We start from the raw sequence: 15,833 nt of genomic DNA on the forward strand, positions 1-15,833 counted from the left end.
CTAACGGCAATTTTTGACGGCTAAAACCATTGTGCGGTGAAATAGAAGGGAATCCCCCGGATATATATGGAGAAAGGAGAGAGTAGTGGCTGGATTGCAGAGGATCCTCAGGAGCAGCGGCAAGGAAGGGAAGCACGAAGCAAGATGGCGGCGGAAGGAGGCCGTTCGGTGTGGGGCCCAGAACAGCAAGAGTTCCTGCGGCGCTGTGTGGAGGAGCTGAAGAAGGAGGTGTTGGCCCCGATGCTACAGGCGATTGAAGGGCTAAAGGAGGCACAGAAGACCCAGGAGTTGGAGCTTCGTGATGTGAAGGCAAAGGCTGCCGAGAATGAGGATGAAATACAGGGCCTGGTGGTGAAGACAGAGACGCACGAGGCACTGCATAAAAGGTGTGTAGAGAGGCTGGAAGCCCAGGAGAATAACTCGAGGAGGAAGAACTTAAGAGTTTTGGGTCTTCCCGAAGGTGCAGAGGGGGCGGACGTCGGGGCATATGTGAGCACATTGCTTCACTCGTTAATGGGATCGGAGGCCCCGACGGCCCCTTGGAAGTGGAGGGAGCATATCGAGTCCTTGCGCGAAGACCAAAGGCAGGAGAAATACCTCAAGCCATAGTGGTGAGGTTTCACCGCTATAAGGACAGGGAGATGGTCCTGAGATGGGCGAAAAAGACACGGAGCTGCAGGTGGGAGAATGCGGTGATCCGCGTGTACCAGGATTGGAGTGCGGAGGTGGCGAGAAGGAGGGCGAGTTTCAATCGGGCCAAGGCGGTGCTACATAGAAAGAAAGTTAAATTTGGAATGCTGCAGCCAGCGAGACTGTGGGTTACACACCAAGGGAAACATCACTACTTCGAGACGGCAGAAGAGGCGTGGACATTTATTGTAGAGGAGAAGTTGACTAGACTGGAGAGAGAAAGAGTTTCTGTAATAAAGTAGTGGGGGGATTGTATGGGACGGGGAAGGGGGAAGGGGGAGGAAATGTTCTCTATTCCACTCGTTGGGGGCGGGGTATGGTGAACTGTGGGCGCCGGTGGGGAAGGAGAGGGGGAAGGAGAGAGGGAGCTGCGCCATTAGGGGCGGGGACGAGTGGGAAACGCGGGCTTTGTTCCCGCGCTATGGTAATTGCGGCGGGAAAGGGAGCGCAGGAAGGAGGGGTCCTTACACAATGGGGGGCAAGGATATACTGGGGAAGCCGAGGTCAGCCAGAGTTTGCTGACTTCTGGGAGCAACATGGGGGGAGCAATTACGCTAGAAAGGGATCTAGCGGAGGGGAGGGGGGGTTAACTGGGTTGCTGCTGCTAAGGGAAAGGGGGAGCTATTATGGGGCGGGGTGGTCGGGATGGGAGGACACCGTCGGGGGGACAAACGGGAGTGTGGGAACCGGGTGAGGAGCTGGTCTAAAAAAGGGGATGGGGTGGGGGTAAAGAGCCCCCTGACCCGGTTGATCACGTGGAATGTGAGAGGGCTGAATGGGCCGATTAAGAGGGCAAGGGTACTCGCGCACCTAAAGAAATTAAAGGCAGATGTGGTCATGCTACAGGAGACGCATCTGAAACTGGCGGATCAGGTCAGATTACGTAAAGGATGGGTAGGACAGGTATTTCATTCGGGCTTGGATGCGAAAAATAGAGGGGTGGCTATATTAGTGGGGAAACGGGTAGTGTTTGAGGCGAGGACCATAGTAGCAGACAGTGGGGGTAGATACGTGATGGTGAGTGGCAGATTACAAGGGGAAGCGGTGGTTCTGGTGAACATATATGCCCCGAACTGGGATGATGCAAACTTCATGAAGCGTATGCTGGGGCGTATCCCGGACCTGGAGGCGGGAAAGTTGGTAATGGGGGGAGATTTCAACACGGTGCAGGATCCAGGGCTGGACCGGTCCAGGTCTAGGACCGGGAGGAGGCCGGCAGCGGCCAAGGTGCTTAAGGACTTCATGGAGCAGATGGGAGGAGTAGACTCCTGGAGATTCACTAGGCCCAGGAGTAGGGAGTTTTCCTTCTTCTCTCATGTCCACAAGGTGTATTCTCGGGTAGACTTCTTTGTCCTGGGAAGGGCACTGATCCCGAAGGTGACAGGGACGGAGTATTCGGCCATAGCCATCTCGGACCATGCCCCACATTGGGTAGATCTGGTAGTAGGAGAGGAAAAGGAACGGCACCCACTCTGGAGATTAGATATGGGACTGTTGGCGGATGAGGGTGTGTGTGTAAGGGTGAGGGGATGTATCGAAAGGTACCTGGAGATTAACGATGATGGAGAGGTTCAGGTGGGAGTGGTCTGGGAGGCACTGAAGGCGGTGGTCAGAGGGGAACTGATTTCCATAAAGGCCCATAAGGGGAAACAAGAGAGTAAAGAGAGAGAGCGATTGTTGAGAGAAATTTTGAGGGTGGATAGGCAGTATGCAGAGGCTCCGGATGAGGGACTGTACAGGGAAAGACGAAGGTTGCATACGGAATTTGACTTGCTGACCACGGGCAGGGCAGAGGCACAATGGAGGAAGGCACAGGGAGTACAGTATGAGTACGGAGAGAAGACGAGCCGGTTACTGGCCCAACAATTGAGGAAGAGCGGGGCGGCGAGGGAGATAGGTGGGGTGAGGGACGAGGAGGGTGAGATGGAACGGGGAACGGGGAGCAGAGAGGGTGAACGGGGTGTTTAAGGCATTTTATGAGAGGCTGTATAAGGCTCAACCCCCGGAAGGGAAGGAGGGAATGATGCACTTCCTGGATCAGCTGGAATTCCCGAAGGTGGAGGAGCAGGAGAGGACAGGATTGGGAGCACAGATTGAGGTGGAGGAGGTGGTAAATGGGATTGGGAGCATGCAGGCAGGGAAGACCCCGGGACCAGATGGGTTCCCGGTGGAATTTTATAGGAAATACATGGACCTACTAGCCCCGCTTCTGACGAGAACCTTTAACGAGGCCAGGGAAAGGGGGACGTTGCCCCTGACGATGTCGGAGGCGACGATATTGTTGCTCCTGAAGAGGGACAAAGACCCTCTGCAATGCGGGTCTTACAGGCCTATCTCCTTTCTGAATGTAGATGCCAAGCTCTTGGCCAAGGTGATGGCGATGAGGATAGAGGATTATGTCCCAGGGGTGGTTCACGAGGATCAAACTGGGTTTGTTAAGAGGAGACAGTTGAACACTAATATACGGAGGCTGCTAGGTGTGATGATGATGTACCCGCCGGAGGGAGAGGCGGAGATAGTGGTGGCGATGGACGCTGAGAAAGCATTTGATAGAGTGGAGTGGAATTACCTGTGGGAAGTGTTGAGGAGATTTGGATTTGGAGAGGGGTTTATTGGGTGGGTTCAGCTTTTATATAGGGTCCCGGTGGCAAGTGTGATCACAAACAGGCAGAGATCTGACTACTTCCGTCTATATAGAGGGAAAAGACAGGGGTGTCCCCTGTCCCCGATACTGTTTGCGTTGGCAATTGAGCCACTGGCCATAGCGCTGAGGGGCTCTAGGATGTGGAGGGGAGTACTTAGGGGAGGAGAAGAGCACCGGGTGTCATTATACGCGGATGATTTGTTGTTGTATGTCGCGGACCCAGTGGAGGGGATGCCCGAGATAATGCAGACACTCAGGGAGTTTGGGGAATTTTCGGGATATAAACTGAATATGGGGAAGAGTGAGCTGTTTGTGATGCATCCTGGGGAACAGAGCAGGGGAATAGATGATTTGCCGCTGAGGAGAGTAACAAGGGATTTTCGGTACCTAGGGATCCAGATAGCCAGGAACTGGGGAACCTTGCATAAGCTTAATTTAGGAAGATTGGTGGAGCAGATGGAAGAGGATTTTAGGAGATGGGACATGGTGCCCCTGTCACTGGCGGGTAGGGTGCAGGCGGTCAAAATGGTGGTCCTTCCGCGATTTCTTTTTGTGTTCCAGAGCCTCCCTGTGATGATTACCAAGGCTTTTTTCAAAAAAGTGGATAAGAGCGTTATGAGCTGTGTGTGGGCTGGGAAGACCCCAAGAGCAAAGAGGGGGTTTCTGCAGCGTAGCAGGGATAGGGGGGGACTGGCACTGCCGAGCTTAAGTGACTATTATTGGGCCGCCAATATATCAATGGTATGCAAGTGGATGGGGGAAGGGGAGGAAGCGGCGTGGAAAAGACTAGAGATGGCGTCCTGTAGGGGACGGGAGGGGGGTGGGGGGGAGGGGGGGAGGGGGGCCCTCAGGGGTTTCCTATAGTTGTTTGTATATTAGCTATTTATACTGGCGTGTGGGACTCCATTGTTTTGGAGAGTTATTATTTTGTTGTTGGCAGTTGCCGTTTAGTTAATATATTATTTATTTGTTAAAAAACGGTCATTATTATTTATATTGTTTTAAAGTTGTAAAAAGGGGAAAATCCTGTACTGTTCTTGTTTGACCGAAAAAATTTGAATAAAATATATTTTTTAAAAAAGAGAATGGTTATCACTCTGAATTCACCAAATGCTCAAGAGATAGTCTTTACATTGCAGAGAGAACAACATTACACATTCTTTGGCTGGCTGCAGCTCCAACACTAAAACGAAACAAAAAAAAAACAGACACCCAAGCTTTTTTCAAAGTGAAACTAAAAAACAGAACCAGAGCTCAGCTCCACCCACACTCTGACATCATTGCAGTAACTTGGGCAGACAAACATTTCTTAAAGTGACATTCTCATGACAATGTTTAGTCGGATGCTGAGGTTAAAGAGAGCAGCTCCTTCCATCACTACTCATCATGTCGGCTCAGACCCTCCACGGCGTTGTCCCCGTTTGCAGCAAGGCTTTTATCCTATTGCATTTCCCCACAGCTATGCACCTCGTCAAAAGTTTTAATGTCAACTGAGCACAAACAGAATGATGAAAGCAAGTGGAAAACATGAAACGCTCAACAAGAAAGAACTGCTCACAGGTGCGACACCAGCTCTTTGTTTTCTTTATTTACAGACAGGGCAGCCAGAAAAAGAGCAGAGTTTGCAAAAAGCCAAATGGGCGACACATTGGGTGATGCTTCAACAGTAGCTAAAGATTCAAAAATATCAGTTCCAATAAAACCTTTAAATAAAGCGAATAGTGTATGGACAAATTAAAGAAATTGAAAGCAAAATGGTAGAACAAAACTCGGTTTGAGGTAAGCATGATGGAAAAACTACTGTCTACTCGTTCTGATGTTGATGTGGATAAACCACGATTAGTTTTTGTGACAATGGAAACTGGTACTGTTGAGTATCCATTCCTTCTGAAGTACTTGGCATTGTGTGTCCAAAAGCAACATCAACGAGGTGCTTGAATTATATGTCATTATGAAAACTAGGTTAAAAGTATTGGGCGTTGGAGTTTACAGCCTTTTCATCAGTGGTTTTAGTAAGACCAATCACTGGAGAGAGGTTGTGATGTTTTTAGATTCAATCAAAAAATGATTAACCCATCATCAAGGAATTATCGAGTTTTCATTATTTCTGCACTCTGGCACAAAGAAGTAGAACTGCTGGGAGGTTGTATAAAGAGATGGAAGGCAAAAACATAAAACCAAATGAGGATACCTTACTAGCATTTTTTGATTGTGGCAAGTCATTTTGCGATGATCAATATCAAAATAAGATGATGTATATCTGTTCTTACCTGAGAGACAATCCGATTTATCCTGGGGAACATTTAATGCACGGCATTCATTCATGGTTTAATAGGTAAATATTTAGTTACAATTCCCTTTTTCAAAGTTGGTTTGAAGTATGTTGCTAAATTTGAATGTGTATTTGAATGTTGGATTAGGTCCAATAAGAAAAAAGACGGGACGGTGGCACAGTGGTTAGCATTGCTGCCTCACAGTGCCAGGGCCCCAGGTTAGATTCTGAATTTGGGTGACTGTGTGGAGTTTGTACATTCTCCCTGTGTCTGCGTGGGTTTCCTCTGGGTGCTCCAGTTTCCAAACAGTCCAAAGATGTACAGGTTAGGTGGATTGGCCATGCTAAAATTGCCCCTTGGTGTCCAAAAGGTTATGTGGGGTTACGGGGATAGGACGGTGGAATGGGCTTAGATAGGGTACTCTTTCGGAGGGTCAGTGCAGACCTGATGGGCTGAATGGCCTCCTTCTGCACTGTAGGGATTCCATGATTCTATGAACCGCTGCTACTAGATTTTACATCGAGAATGGCAGCTGCTGCTGCATTTTAAATTTAAATAAATTAGGCTGTGTGGAGTCTTCCAGCCAGAAGCAGGGAGCAATTTATGTGCCCTGCACACACATTTGATGTCAAACTATGTGCTTTCGGCACCAAATCACAGAGCTGCATTGCTTCCATTTTCAAGCTGCTGGCAAGTGAACTGTGACGATGAATGGTTTTCTTAAAAGTAAGAGATGGCCAGAGATTAAAATATGCAGTTTATCTCTTGGACAGGATCTCACATAGAATCTGCTGGAGAGAGCTGCTCAGGAGAGCCCAGTGCATGACAGAACAGTGTTAGTGTTGGCTCTGTATGAGCTCCAGGACCTCACATCAACAGCCTACAAAGAACAAACGTAACTCGGGAACAAAGCAATATAAAGATTTATTCAGTTATGGTTTTGTCAATTGTGCCAATGCAAATGGGCAGCACAGTGGTGCAGTGGTTATCACTGGTGCCTTACGGCGCTGAGGTCCCAGGTTCGATCCCTGCTTTGAGTCATTGTCCGTGTGGAATTTGCACATTCTCCCCTTGTTTGCGTGGGTTTCACCCCCACAACCCAAAGATGTGCAGGGTAGGTGGATTGGCCACACTAAATTGCCCCTTATTTGGAAAAAAATGAATTGGATACTCTAAATTTTTGCTTTTAATTGTGCCAACCCAAAAAAGAATGCAAAGTCCATGTGTGTTGGAGACCATGTTCATTTGAGTTGGAGACCCTGTTGCTCTTTTTAGCCTTAGTTTATTAGCTCTGATTATGTCACCTTTGCTCACGAGTCGTCAGGTATCTTTCTGATACCGCCACGTGGTTCAAGCTCGAGTTATGATTAGTAAGTCAGCACACCGCCTAGTAAGGTTGAAATCAACTGTCATTTATTATATACAACAAGTAATGATTACACAATAATCCTACTATCTATATAGAAACCCATCACTACTGGCCAATACTTAACTTTAGGAAGGGCCCACCAGGTCAGGGAAACGAATGGCTTATCGAATCGGATCTGACCCGCGGGATTCAAAAAGGCTGATACAGGTCGATGGCTAGGAGCCTTTATCGGGTAGCGATCGCTGGAGTCAAACTTACTGTTTCTGGTTGATGTTCTTGCAAAGGTCTTGAGCAGGAGAAGAAGGGAGAGAGAGAGAGATCTGAACTTGGCCCCTCACTTTATAGGGCCCAGGGGCTTCCCGCCTCTTGGGGCGGCCCTTGACCCTGAGTCCCAAGTGATTGGACTTGTTCCTTGATCACTGGGTTCGATATATCCAATAACGGGGCGATTCCCCGATCGGGGGGTGGTCGTTCACCTGTCTTTGTTTCGGCCACTGCAGGCGCCGACAGGTCTGGCCCGGCATTCAATTGCTAATATGTTGCAATTGTTCCCGGGGATAGCCGATTAAACTGCAGATGTCTGAGTTGACGTGCTGCTAATGGTCTTGAGTATCGATCTGGGCCAACTTCCCCAGAGCCGAATATGCTATTCTGTCTGCAGCTGTCCGTTTGTGTCCTGTTGGCTGCTTTTCCCATCAGCCTTTCCGGTTAGCCATTTTAAATCGAGTTTTGGCCAAATTAATAGGGAATCAGCCATTTTAGGTGGCTACAGGTCCTCCTTGTGATCCTAATGCGAAGCGTGAAGGATCACATAAATTTTGTCCTTTCCGTTCTCTGACCGGGTTGGGGGGTGGGGGTGGGGGGGGGGGGGGGGGTGGGGGGGGGGCACCTCCTACATGGCCACTTCTCTGTCCCTAGCTATGCACAAAAATTTACCTAAACAATTCTTGAGGGCGCTATGTCAGACAGGGGCATGTATCTAAAAAAATAAAAACTGGGAACCTCTAATTTTACCTAAACCACTCATCAAGCATTGCATAATCCTATCTCTCTAAGCATACAACAACAATCATAATATTCCATATATTCTTTCCTGGCTTGGCAGTCAAGCTCAGGATCATACATTTCTTTTTATTTACAGGAAAACGCAAGTGCATGTTTCATTATTCTGGTTTCGTAGGTCGCGGGGGTCTGGGGTCTGGTCATAACCGAATATAGGGGATCGGATCCGATATACCGGGGTTCGAGCGCGGTACGCTCTCCTTTTCCACTTGCGGAGGCGCATGGTCTATTTTGCACAGCAAAGTATGGCCAACGCTAATAGTGCTTCAATGACGTACGACAGGGAGTACCAAGTTATGAACTTGGCACACCAGGATAATGCAGCGTGGCTGGTGACTGGGCCCTCGGTACTGCGGGGCAGTGAAGCATTAACGGCAGGGGGGGTTTGGAGTAATGGGGTCCGCGTTCCCGTGCAACCAAATATTCATCAAAAGAGTGTTGAGCACGATGAAAGGAGTCCTCATGGCTGTCCTCTTTCTTTTCTTTCTCTGTGTTCTCTGTTTTTCTCCGGTCCTGGAGCTTCTGGAGTTCTGTAGACCAAGCATAGTATCTGTAACTACCTTGGTTTAATATCCGGTGTGTTAGTGTGTCTGACCTTGGGGCCAATTAAACCTTTATAATTGGTCACAATATGTGACTTCTCCCCCATTTTTTTTCTCAAAACAAATGTTAGGACACGGCACACTTCCCAATGGTGGACCAGTGCTAAGTTTATCATCCAAATGTTCTAGGATGTAAATAGCATTTGGCAGCAACCCAAAGGTTGCCTAAATAAATAAACTGTTTTTGAAAGGAAAAGGTCGAATGAGGTGCGTATGGGCCGCGACGGGTAAGATTTGGATGGAGTCCCCGGGTAGGACGGCTACCAATACCGTATGTCCCCCTACCCGAGCGTTTTTGATCAACGGGGGGGTCCCCAGGCAGGGCGGGTCTCACGCCGTTTCTCCACTGCCTGAACAACCGACAAGAACGGGCAAAAATGTAGTCATCATGGTGAGGTTGCTACTTTGATTCTAACCTCGAATCACAAGAGCAGCTACTGATGCCCGAACAAGTATCAGCTGAAAAGCTAGTTCCTCTGAACAAGCGTCTGGGCTCGGTGGGTCTCTGAGGCAAGTCCTCAGAGGTTTCGGCAGAATGGGCGTGTGAGAAAATATCTCCTGTCGGACGAACAACATTAAACAAACATACAAACAACGGAAAACATCCTGCAGGTTCCATCAGGAAGGACAACACTTTTCACCAAGTGTCTCCTTTAAATCATCATGTGGAAACCTCAGTTCTCTGTTGCGAACAGGGTCGCAAAGGGGTTGGCGGCTTGGGAGTCAGACCCGAGGTCATCACCTTCTCCTGGGTGCCAAACTCTGGAGTGAATTAGGGCGGAAAGGGCTGCGTGGTGTGAGTTGGGGTCGCTCTCGTCGTTGCGGAGGAGTCTGCAGGAGTTGTCGCGTTGCCAATGAGTTGGGTCGAGTTGGGTGGGAACAAAGTCGGGGTCGTCCGTGTGGTTCGGTGGTCGGTGGTGTGGTTTGTTTAAGAAAGTGATGAGGAAGGGGTCACTGGAGTCGAAGTCGGAGTTGCTGGGTGTGGGACCAGGATAGTAGGGAGGCGTGCTGTGGCTGTCGTCAGAATCACTGTCGCTGTCTCTGCTGCTGCAGTCTGTGGGCGTTCCGAGGCGGAGTGTAAAGTTTGTGGGTGGGGTCGGGGGCGAGTCCGTGTCTGGACTGGACGTGGAAGGGGTTGGTGTGGTTACGTTGGCTGTGGGCGGGGTTTGGTCTGCTGCGTCAAGCATGACGTGGTGGGCGTGGTTTGACTGTGCTCCATAAACCTTTAGCTGGTTTATGTGAAACCAGGCAGTCTTACCATTTTGGTATTTGATTTTGTATACCGATGGGCTTACTTTATCCGTAATGGAGTACGGACCCGAGTATTTCGGAGACAGAAATGTGCTGGGGTTATACACAGACAACATCACTTGTTGTCCTATATTATACTCCGTTGCATGTACTGCCTTATCAAAACAGGCCTTGCTCTGTTTTCTTTTAGTGCCCAGTTTAACAGCGGCTGCTACCTGAGCCGTTTTTATATTTGCGAGTAATTATTCAATGGCTTTCTCATGGGTGAGGGCCGTAACTTCAGGGCTGGTCAGGTCTAAACCCAACAAGTACTCTGTCCCGTTCATGGGGCGTCCGGTCATGAGGGTGTGTGGGGTGTAACCTGTGGAGGTGGAAATAGTGTTACGTAAAAACATCAGCGCAAAGGGGAGGACTGAATCCCAAGTGGTGTTATTCTGCTGGACCATTTTCCTAAGGGTGGTTTTTAGGGTCCGATTCATGCGCTCCACTATACCACTCGATTGAGGGTGGTACGGAATGTGAAATTTTTGGGTTATGCCAAATATCGCGAGGACGTTCTGCATGACCCGTCCCGTAAAGTGAGAACCTTGGTCTGATTCAATACTGCGGGGGAGTCCCCATCTTGTAAAAATGTGGTGGGTTAGGATTTTGGCTGTGGTTTTCGCAGTGTTGGTGCGGGCTGGAAATGCTTCCACCCACTTTGTAAAAGTGTCTATGACCACCAGAACATAGTTATAGCCATTCCTGCAAGGGGGCAATGGACCTATAAAATCGATCTGGAGGTGAGTCCAGGGGCCGTTAACGGGTCGGGTGTGGCTGAGATGTGCCTTTTTGGCATATCTATCTGGGAATCTTTAAGATTAGGCCACCAACAAAGCTGTTTGAGGTGGGCTGCGGTGGGTTCGATTCCCTGGTGTCCATGACCATTATGGAATAAACAGATCATTTGGTTCCTATCCTGCGCAAGAACTACATAAAGGGTGTCCTTTAGCACCACACTGTCATGTGTGGTTATTGTATTTCTGTACCTCTCGTATGAGGCTGGAAACTTCCCTGTCACGATTTCAGTGAGAGCGCTATCCTGCTTCTGGGCCTCTACTAGATCTTCGATCCTAGTCTGCGTGACCTGAACTGCACTCACTGGCGCACTCACTGGGGCGCTCTCAGGGGGCTTCCAAAAATACCCATGCCTGGATCCTGCCTTAGCCAGTGCGTCGGCTTTTACATTTCCAGGGGGGGAGGAACGATGGTGGCTGCGGACTTTTATAATGCCAAAAGTCCTGTTCTTGGCTTTTTTCAGAATATGGCGGAGTAATGGGGCTGAGGGGAGGGGTTTCCCATCCGCGGAAACAAATCCTCTCGTTTCCCAGAGGGGCAGAAATTCAGTGAGGCTGTTGCACACGTATAGACTGTCTGAATATATGTCTGCTGGGCTGGGGAAGGAATCTGGGTGCTCTACAATGTAAGCGATGGCCGCAAGCTCTGCTGCCTGCGCGCCTAAGTGTCCGGGTAATTTTAATGCGATTTCCTCGAGGGCGCGTCCCTGCGCGTCCTCCACATAAATCCCACAACTTGTTATGCGTTGCCCATCCGGGATTGTGGAAGATCCATCCACATAAATCCTAATGGGGTCACACGTGTCCGGGTGAGGGGGGTTCTGAGATGGAGTGGCTAGTTTTCTGGGGGGTGTTTTAGCTATAAAGGGGCCTGTATTATGGTGTGGTGAAATGACCTCACACTCATGGGGGGTTCCGGGGTACTGTAGATTGTCCGCTAAGTACGTGTGAGTCTTTGTCCGTTTTACTGTGATGTCCCGTCCTTGTAAGAGAAGGGTCCACCTAGCAGCACGGATTTGGCTGACGGTACCGTCTTTAAGTCGTCCGTCTAGCAAAAGTTGGGTGGGGGTGTGCTCGGTCAAAATGGTGATGGGGTTCAGTCCGGTAATGTACTGGATCTGCCCAGAAAACTGCGAGCATGTGCCTCTCACAGGCTGAGAATCCCTGCTCCACAGCATCTAAAATCCGGGAGGCATAAGCCACGGGTCTTAGCTGGTCGTGCCGTCCTGCAGGAGCACGGCTGAAAGGGTGCTGTCTGTAGTCACTACCTCTATGGCGTAAGGGGAAAGCGGGTCGGGAACTTGTAGTGCGGGGGCGACTATGAGCGCCTGTTTTAATGATTCCACAGCATCCGTATGCTGCGGAAGCCATTCCCAGGGGGTTCCTTTCTTTAGGAGGTCTGAGAGGGGCGCTGCCTTGCTGGCGAAACCGTCAATGTGGTTTCGGCAGTAGCCAACCAGCCCTAAAAACGACCGGAGGGCTGAAACATGTTGGGGAAGGGGCAATTTAGCGATCGAGTCAATTCTTTTGTGCTCGATCTCGCGTTTGCCGTGTGTGATAATTGTACCCAAATATACCACTTTTTCTTCCAATATCTGGGCCTTTTTGGGGTTTACTTTACAGCCAATGGAATGTAGTAATTCCAGGAGTTCGGACAGAAGCTCAATGTGCTCTTCCTTTGTGTCTGTCTGCAGTAGTAGATCGTCTACATACTGTACCAGACATTCGGGGCGAGAAACGTTTGCTAGTCCATTTGCCAGCTGTCGGTGGAAAATGGAGGGGGAGTTGTGGAAGCCTTGTGGCAGGCATGTCCACGTGTACTGCTGCGCTCTGAAAGTGAAGGCAAATTTATACTGGCACGCCTTTGCCAATGGAATGGACCAGAACCCATTACTGCCGTCCAAAACCGTGAAATATCGGGCATGGAGTCCCTGTTTGAGCATGGTCTCGGGACTTGTTGCAACGGTGTGGGCTGATGCGGGGGTGACTTTATTGAGTTCCCGATAATCAATGGTCAAGCGCCATGATCCGTCGTGTTTCCTTACTGGCCAAATCGGGGCATTATTAGTTGAGGCTACCGATCTTAGGACGCCCTGCTCTAATAAGCTTTCTATGAGCTTTAGGATTTCTCCCTCTGCTTCTAGGGGAAATCCGTACTGTTTTGGGGGTCTAGGGTCCGGTCCTGTTATTTGTACGGAACCGGCCATCCGTCCACAGTCGTGTTTGTGGGTTGCGAATGCTACCCTGTTCTTTTGCAGGACTGCCCTAACATGTCGGTCCGTGCTGAGTGTGGTGGGGTTGAACCAAAACTCGCCTACTGCGCTAATTTTGTTCATATAATCCCCTATATTGAGCGTTGCGGGGGCTCCAGCGGATTTCGCCATCTTCCAGACACACTGGTTGACTGGATCGGAAGAGAAGTGATGAGAATTCATGAAGTCGATCCCCAAAATGTGCTCTGCTGTTGGGGGCAGGTCGACTAACACTACGGGGTGTTTTGTATTAATGGTTCCGATCTGGATGGGGAGAGGGGTTGTGATATGTCCCTGTTGTGAGTGGCCTGTGAAGCCGCTGAGGGTGATAGTGGCTGTGGTGGGCCACGTGTCCTTACCAAGGGTGGAGGAATTTAAGGTTGTGCGGGACCCTCCTGTGTCCCAGAGAAGCTCGATCGGCTGTCCCCTAACCTTTGCTGCGACTACGGGTCGTCCTGACCTATCCCAAAGGGTATCGCAGACCCAGCTGGGGGAGCCTGTACACCGTCAGTCCGTTCCGGTCAAGTCTGTCTGATCGGACTGGGCTCTAACGCTATGTATGGGCTCTGCCTTTTTCTTATGGTGAGTGCCTGTCTGTTGGGCTCTCTGTGGTTTTTTAGGGGCCTTGCATTCTTTGGCAAAATGTCCCAACTGTCCGCAATTGTAGCATTCTTGCGGTTTTGCTGGGGGGCTGCTCTTTCCCTCGTTTACCCAGGCAGGGTTGTGGAGAGTGGTTCTTACTGCCTGCACGTCTGCGGCGGCTTGGTTTTCCTCAGGGGTTCTAGCTGCGGGTTTACCGTGAGCCGCTTGTTCCGAAACGCGGGACAATCTTTTGACCACCCACTTCTCATTATGAGCCTCCTCCGAGGGGTCATAATTACTACAGGCATTCTGTCCTGCTTCCGTGGCATGGGAGATAAGGGTGCGGGTCCATTTGGCCATATTGTCTGCGGACAAATGGGCACGGTCTACATTTCCGAAAACGGCTTCAAAGTGAATCCATAAGCGTCCTGCGAACGCTGTGGGGTGTTCAGACTTTTTCTGTCTGCACTTATTTAGACCGTCTACGGGGTCGCCCCGGTTGTACCCGATCGCATCCAGGATCGCGGTATGCATTTCTGCAAGGGTGCCTCCTCCTACATTCTGTGGGTCGGGAAGGGCTGCTGCGACCGATGGGTCTAAGCTGAGGACCGTGAGCTTTACCTGCTCTTTTTCATCCAGGCCGTACATGGTCGCCTGGTGTTTGACGGTGGCAAAGAAATGGTGTGGGTCTGAAGCGGGGAGGAACGGTGCGATTTTAACACACGAGTCCCGTAATTGGGTCACTGTGAGGGGGGTGGAATATAAGACTTCCGCCTCGTCTGCTGTTGCGGTGCGGTGGGTTGTTACAGGGTTCATGGGAGCCTGTATTACCTGCTGTGTGGGGGTGCTCTCCTCCTTTGGGGTTTCCCCTGCGCACATGCTCCCTGAACATATCTCTGCGCTGTCTCTTGCAGTTCTTCCCAATCAGGGCCGTCTTCCTGGTCTAAACTTTCCCCAAAGGTGCCTTGGAATCCCTTTTGGACAGAAAGCATTGATTGCAGGTCTGCAATTTGCTTTCGGCACTTCGCATGGTCTAAGGTACTCTGCCTTTGTTCCGTGGTTGCAGCGTGGAGCGCTCTCAAGGCTGCCTTGAGATCACTACATTGCTTCTGTAGTGTCTCCACCTGCTTCTCCGTGTCTTCCTTAACCAGGACGGCACGCTGCGTGTCCTGATAAGCCTTCTCATACTGGGATTGAAAACTGCTTAAATGCGCCAGACAAGACTGGTGACCCCGTTTGGCGTCAGCCACCTCTTCGTCCTTGGCTTCTAACTGCCTTTTCAATTCCAGGTTTTCCTTTTCCATCTCGCATACATCGATTTTACGTATACGATGTATGCCTTCTATTTCTTTTCGGAGCGTCCTGACGACCTCCTCTGTGCCTCGCAATTGTGCCATGCAGGACACGATTGCCATCGGCTTGCGCGCTTTCGCTAAGCTTTTCTTATGGATTTCACTCATGTCCTCCCACCAAGTATGCCCTATACTTCCGGGACCTGAGTCGTCATTATTACAGAAACCGCTCCACACGGGCCATCCTTTGCCCTGCAGAAATTTGCGAATTTCCACTTCCCAAATGGGACACTGTCCCACTTTAATGCTGCTGATCGGTGCAAACGCAAATTCTTCGGGGTTCATGAGGCGTTGCATTGCCTGCATGGCCATCTCTCTTATCTGCTCGTTACGTTCAAATTTGGAACAGGGGGCTAAGGTGGTGTCGTAGATGCGGGTACGGCTTGCGCTAATTTCCGAAAATACCGACTTCCGACAGTTTTGACGCAACAAAATCTATCAGTTTTACCTTATAACCCTGTTAGTTACGCATGCATACACACACTTCCGAATTGTGAATTATTAACCAGAACCGCTTGAACACTTGTGGGTTTTTTTTGTTTTGTTTCCGATTGGATTCTATTCAAATTGTTGGGGTTCTCCCGGAGTGGTTTTCCACTTCTATGTCGGGTCCCGGCGGAGTCGCCAATTATGTTGCTCTTTTTAGCCTTAGTTTATTAGCTCTGATTATGTCACCTTTGCTCACGAGTCGCCAGGTATCTTTCTGATACCGCCACATGGTTCAAGCTCGAGTTATGATTAATAAGTCAGCACACCGCTTAGTAAGATTGAAATCATCGGTCATTTATTATCTCCAACAAGTAATGCTTACACAATAATCCTACTATCTATATAGAAACCTATCACTACTGGCCAATACTTAACTTTAGGAAGGGCCCACCAGGTCAGGGAAACCTTATCGAATCGGATCTGGCCCGCGG

General features: G+C 49.8%; 1 protein-coding gene and 1 pseudogene across 1 annotated transcript in view; both read left to right on the top strand.

Annotated features, from left to right (window-relative positions):
- Positions 1-5,673, top strand: part of LOC140420392 (mitochondrial ribonuclease P catalytic subunit-like) — a 44,718-nt pseudogene extending 39,045 nt beyond the window's left edge.
- The window catches only part of LOC140421323 (shieldin complex subunit 1-like), a 289,276-nt gene that overhangs the window by 26,584 nt on the left and 246,859 nt on the right, over positions 1-15,833 (top strand). The window lies entirely within an intron of this gene.

The sequence above is a fragment of the Scyliorhinus torazame genome, chromosome 1, assembly GCF_047496885.1.
Source record: "Scyliorhinus torazame isolate Kashiwa2021f chromosome 1, sScyTor2.1, whole genome shotgun sequence".
Classification (NCBI taxonomy): Eukaryota; Metazoa; Chordata; class Chondrichthyes; order Carcharhiniformes; family Scyliorhinidae; genus Scyliorhinus; species Scyliorhinus torazame.